Source organism: Diachasma alloeum, unplaced genomic scaffold (genome assembly GCF_001412515.2).
Source record: "Diachasma alloeum isolate Michigan unplaced genomic scaffold, Dall2.0 Dall_scaffold_00208, whole genome shotgun sequence".
Taxonomy (NCBI): domain Eukaryota; kingdom Metazoa; phylum Arthropoda; class Insecta; order Hymenoptera; family Braconidae; genus Diachasma; species Diachasma alloeum.
In genome coordinates this window covers 1,435,778-1,441,490 of record NW_021680373.1, presented here as the reverse complement: position 1 = coordinate 1,441,490, position 5,713 = coordinate 1,435,778, and the positions used below count along the sequence as shown (strand labels likewise).

Sequence of the window (5,713 nt, the reverse complement as noted above, 5' to 3'; positions counted from 1 at the left end):
GATAGCCAAATTCATAATATTTAATTACAGTTAAATATTGTAGCCAGCAATTGGTCAACATCACTCTCAAATTTTTTGAATACTAAAGTCTCATCAATTCAAATATTCAAATTTTCAACTATTTTATCAATCGATAATTGAGGTAGGGAGATTGATGATTATTTGTGTAACCGAAAATCCCCTTTTAAGAAATTTGAATTATTCACTTAGTGGTAAATTTACCGTTTCGTACACTGATAGAACCGTTTAGTCGAACCAAACGCGACTTTGTAACTATTACCAGAATTCGTTAACTATTAACGAATCGCGGTAACAGTTAAGAAGCCTCGTTTGGTGCAACTGAATCGTTCCACCTTTTCTATCAGTGTATTAACAAATGTTAAATACATCATTATTCGAAAAAATCAGATTATTAATATTATATTATTTGAAAAATTAGATCAACATATTACAAACGTTAAATTCTTGTAATATTACAGAAATTATATATTGATGGCGATCCCCGTTTTGAAATAAATTCGTCCTTTCGGTTTTTTTCCTGTTTTTTTATTCTCACTCTGGATTTCTGTGAAAAAATCATCAGCATCGGTGGCATGTGGCCGCTTCCGTCGGCGGATCGTCGATAAATAAAGCTTCTGGTGGGGGATTTAGAATTTTCAAACCGTCCCGCGACAGGAAACTTCGGAGGAACTCCACTAAGTGGCGCTCAGGATGTTCTTGCAGTATTACTCGTTTTATTATCCGGTAACATCCTTGTACTGGCGCGAGAGAGACCGGTATAGCAGTGTGTCGGTCTCGCGTCATCCCGCCACATCGAATTTCGCGGATAACGAGAGTCTCGAAAAAGACTCGTAAAAAATTTCATGAGGGATTTAATTATTTGATGATCGTAAAGGAGTCGAGGAAAATCCGGATGTATCTCGTTTTAGAGTAGATGAAGTGACGCTGAGTATCGACGTTTTCCCCGGGAGATGCTGTAACTGCGTTGGAGATCTCCTCTGACGTATCCGCTTCCCTAAAATCGAGATATTTTCTTCGTTCAGGTGAACAGCGGCTGCAGGACAGGTAAGGCAGAATATTGGACGAATTGAGAGGGATCTACGCTGTTGAAAATTACTCTTGAAATTTCAAGTGAAAAAGAAAACATTTTCAATTTATACCAACACTAAGTTACAGGAAATTTTTGTATATTTCTGCATTGACGCATCAGCTAATTTCTTGAGTATTTAAGTAATTCTCAATTTTCAGGGATACGGTACTGAAAAACATTGACAATTTTAAAAATTCAGGCAACAACTTTTCTGAATTTCAAGCTTTCATTGAAAAATCACTGATTGTTTAACACGAAGAACCCAACACGGAAAAAAAAACGAATTAAGTATAAAATATACTTGACTCAAGTATATTATTCTTAATTCCAGTATAAAATATACTTGATTTAAATATCCTTGAATTTATATTTTGAAAAATATATTTAAAAATATCTCAAATTGGCCCAATTTATATAAACAAAAAATATAAAGTTTATATATGTTTTTTACATATTCGTTATCAATTTGAAAAGTATATGGAATTGGCCCATATTATATATTCTTTTATATATTTTTTGATTGGGGCTTGAAAATTCAAGAAAATTCACGGAAAAAAATGTACTTGAATGGAGTATAAAATATACTTGATTTAAATATCCTTGAATCAAGTATATTTTATACTCAATTCAAGTACATTTTTTTCCGTGAATTTTCTTGAATTTTCAAGCCCCAATCAAAAAATATATTAAAAAATATATAATATGGGCCAATTCCATATACTGTTCAAATTTATAAAGAATATATAAAAAACATATATAAACTTTATATTTTTTGTCTATATAAATTGGGCCAATTTGAGATATTTTTAAATATGTTTTTCAAAATATAAATTTTTCCGTGTGAGAGATGAATGAGAAATTTTGTGACCCCTTTAATTTGAAATTGAATTCAAACTCACAAAATCGGAAATTCAGATGACGTTGTGACTACATTTCAAGAAATTTATAACAGTGTATGGACTCTGAGTCAGCGCGGAATAGCAGTTTAATGTATCTGCTTGTGCGACCTTGGAGCCAGGGTCTTGTTTGTTATCTGGCACGTGTTCATACTGTGGGATAGGTCGCGCTTCTTCGATAGGGGTCTAATGAACTTGTTGGGGATTGTAATTTGGGGAGTATTCATGTTGAAGAATCGGGTGAATTTATTTGATGAATAAATTTTCTTGAGAATATCCTGATTTGTTTCTCGATATCTCGTGGAGGAATCGAACATCGATCAACTGTAATTTGTTATTTTAGTTTTTGCAGATTCAGTCTAGACCAATTGAATGTTATATTATTGTGGTTTCGATGGATTATAGTAATATACTAGGACGGACGCGCGCTTATCTTTTACCTCATTCAGTTGTGAATTGCTTCCGTTTTGTGCTTCACATTTCAAATCTAGTTAATTAGTTTTCATGGATTCATAAATGCATTATGAAAATGAATAATGCGTAGGAAACAAGTGGGAAATGGCTTTCGTCACAAGATAGTCAATATGTTTTTGCAAAAACTCATCGCCCCAATGTTGGTTGCCAACATTGATCCAACGTTGGCAGTCAACATCGCCCCAACATTGGTAGACAACATTGTCGCGAAATCAGTAGCCAATATTGCTCCGACGTTGACAGCTAATATTGCTCAGGCGTTGACGCCCAATATTGCTCCGACGCTGGCAGCCAACATTGCCCCGACGTTGGCATCCAACATGGCCCCACTTTGACGTTGACATTGTTCCAACATTGGCAGCCAACATTGCCACAACGTAGCCAATATTTTTCCCACGTTGGCAGCCGACATTGCCCCAACGTAGCCAACATTGTTCCAATGTTGGCAGCCGGCATTGCCCCAACGTAGCCAACACTGTTCCAATGTCGGCAGCCGACATTGCCCCAACGCAGTCAACATTGGTTCAATGTTGGCTGCCAACATTGCCCCGACGTTGGCAGCCAACATTCCCCCAACATTGAACTCTTTCACCTTTCCCAGAATATTGGTTTCACAATAAATATTTTCAACAACAGATAATGTAATCAATCTCACGATCGAGCTCGGTCAAGATAGCATTGGAAGAATATTTAAAATGACAATTGGATTCATTTCAACAATTATTTTCTCACTTATCATCGAAAAACAACCGGCCCCATACATTCAGACGTGGTCTGAAAATAGCATATTCGCATTCCTGAAGCCAAAAATAATCACACGGACTCAAAAATGCGGAATTTCGAATTTCACGAACACAATGCTTTGTGGCGTAATATTTGAGTGCCCCTCAACTTCACGAACGGAGTGATCCTCAGAAATAAAGACCCGATCGCGTTGACTAAGCGGCCACTACAAGATAAAGCCCCCAGAACAGTATTACACTGTACACGTATGGGAGTGTCGCCGGCACCGTTCGCCAAGCGATTTTCTAGGCCTCGCGGGCCAGTCACCGTAACAGTTCTCCAGTGTATCTCGGTGAGTGTAGTAAACGAACAAGTACCAGGGCCGCGGTATCCCCGGCTGCAAACAGTATACAAACCGTCCACTTCGACTCAATCCGGCAGGTACGTGTGCCAGTCGTGCGTTATTCCGAGTGCAGTGTGGATCGTGCATCACCGATTTCTAAAATTAAAAAGATTAACACCTCCCGATTGCCCCTTTATCACTCCGCCCGTATGAATCATTGAATAACACTTGGATTAGTAGGGAAGTGCCCAGTGACTCGAGGATTAAAATCCAGAGCAAGAGGTGAGGATTAATTCGATAAATTCAACGAGAGCTGAAAAGTCGCATGAAAGAATAATGCGCTATCAATTCGCCGATTTAAAAGATCTCATCTCATCTTTATTTTTATCTGCATCTCCACTCTATCGACAGAACTTGTGACGTAATTCGGATGAACGTCAATTCTCGCGACTTATCAAGCGTTTTTCATTAACCCGGTGAAACGAAGAATTAAATTCGCGGGGTCTTGGTTCACTTTAGATGAGCATTTTTTTTATACAGAGAAATATTTTCTTCGGGCAAATGAAAACTTGGTTAATTTTGGACAGAAAATGTTGTTGAAATTGATGGAAAAAATTAAGATTAAGAGATTTCATATTTTCGTAGAAAATCGGTAATACGATTTAAGTCGACTTAGCTGACATCTCGAGGAATATCTTCGAATCCGAGGGAGATAGGAAAATTTTTGTTAATACCTTTTTTGTAGAGCGAATTAATAGCTATAAAAAAGGTTATGACAAACATTTTCCTATCTGCCTCAGATTCTAAGATATTCAATGAAAACTAACACATACTCAAAATCGACTTGAACCGTTTCACCGCTCGGTGGCTGTCAAATCAAATCATCAAATGAAATTATTCTATTTAAATCATCTCGACGCGGCTATCGAAAAAAAACTGATAACTCGGATGAACGTCAGTTCTCGCGACTTATCAAACGTCTTTCATTAACGGGGTTAAACAAGAGATAAAATTAATCGCGGGGTGCTGATTCATTTTACATTAGTATTTTTGTCAACAATATGGAAAATATTTCCTTGATGCAAATAATCCGTGATATGCAGACAGTAGACTAAATAATTTTCCCAAAGTATTCATTCGTTGAATACGAATTTCAGTCTAGATTAACGTACGAGATGTATCGATCTGTGGTTCCTCTTCTGAGACGGACACATTTATATAAACTACCTAATCTAGTCACTGTTGATTCTTAAATTGACTATTTAAAGACAAAAATACTTCTGTTTGATGAATCTAATGTTGAAACATTAAAATGGAAAAATACGAGGTATGAAACACCTTCCTGATATTTCTGAAATACAATTCTTCTCGGGGAGCTCAGATTGGAATTCCCCACATCAATTTTACTGGACTAAACGTAAATAAAAGATGAAATAAATAGATTTTTACTTTTTGTATGAATGTGTTCTCAACAATATTCGTATTTGTCGAACGAATTTGCAAATGATTTTAAGGATGATTTTCCAACTAGGGGAGACTCCTAGACTCCACTGGACAATGTTGGCCAGAGTTCAAAACCACACGGAGAGAAATGTTCAGTAAAAATAACGGAACTCACAATTCGCTCACGATTACGGAATCGACTCAGAAAATTTAAGTGATGGTATCGTAATTTATCACAGGCGATTCAGATAAAAATTACAGAACGCTCTGTAAAAATTCCGTGACAGTTCCGCAAAATTTCCTACAACCACATTTCACTCCGGAATTACGAAAAAGATACGTAATTTTTATTGAATATTTCTCTCCGTGCAGAGTTCATAGCAGAGATGTCAGACAAGATGTGAATGTTTGAGGCCCGGGTGCAAGAGCGGATCGCGAAATATAGTGCGGATGATTCTAAGAATGATTTTCCACCCCACGGAGTCTCCTTTTTTGTGACCCTTGTGACCCTTTCCATATATCCACGCTAAAAATTACCTTAAATTGACGTCAAAATTTCCCGCATATCTCCTAACATCAGCGAATTATTGTGAAGAGCTTTTTTATACAGCGAATTGAGAGCTACAAAAATTTTCTACCAAAAATTCTTCCATCTCCCTCAGATTCCGAGGGTTCCGTGACTTCGGATCGACGGGCAAAATTTCCCCGACAAAATAACCCCCAATAATATTCCCCGCACCGCCC

At 37.1% G+C, this 5,713-nt stretch overlaps 1 protein-coding gene across 4 annotated transcripts in view; it reads left to right on the top strand.

The window, feature by feature from the left end:
- The first annotated feature begins 787 nt into the window (after positions 1 to 787).
- Positions 788 to 5,713, top strand: part of LOC107036260 (choline transporter-like protein 1) — a 25,640-nt gene continuing 20,714 nt past the window's right edge. For 2 of the 4 annotated variants that reach the window (XM_015254072.1, XM_015254068.1), the window contains exon 1: positions 788 to 1,065. The gene's annotated coding sequence lies outside the window, so the exon portion shown is untranslated. Of the gene's footprint in view, positions 1,066 to 3,531; positions 3,809 to 5,713 lie in introns of those variants that run through there. The other 2 variants (XM_015254069.1, XM_015254070.2) reach the window with 2 other exon arrangements.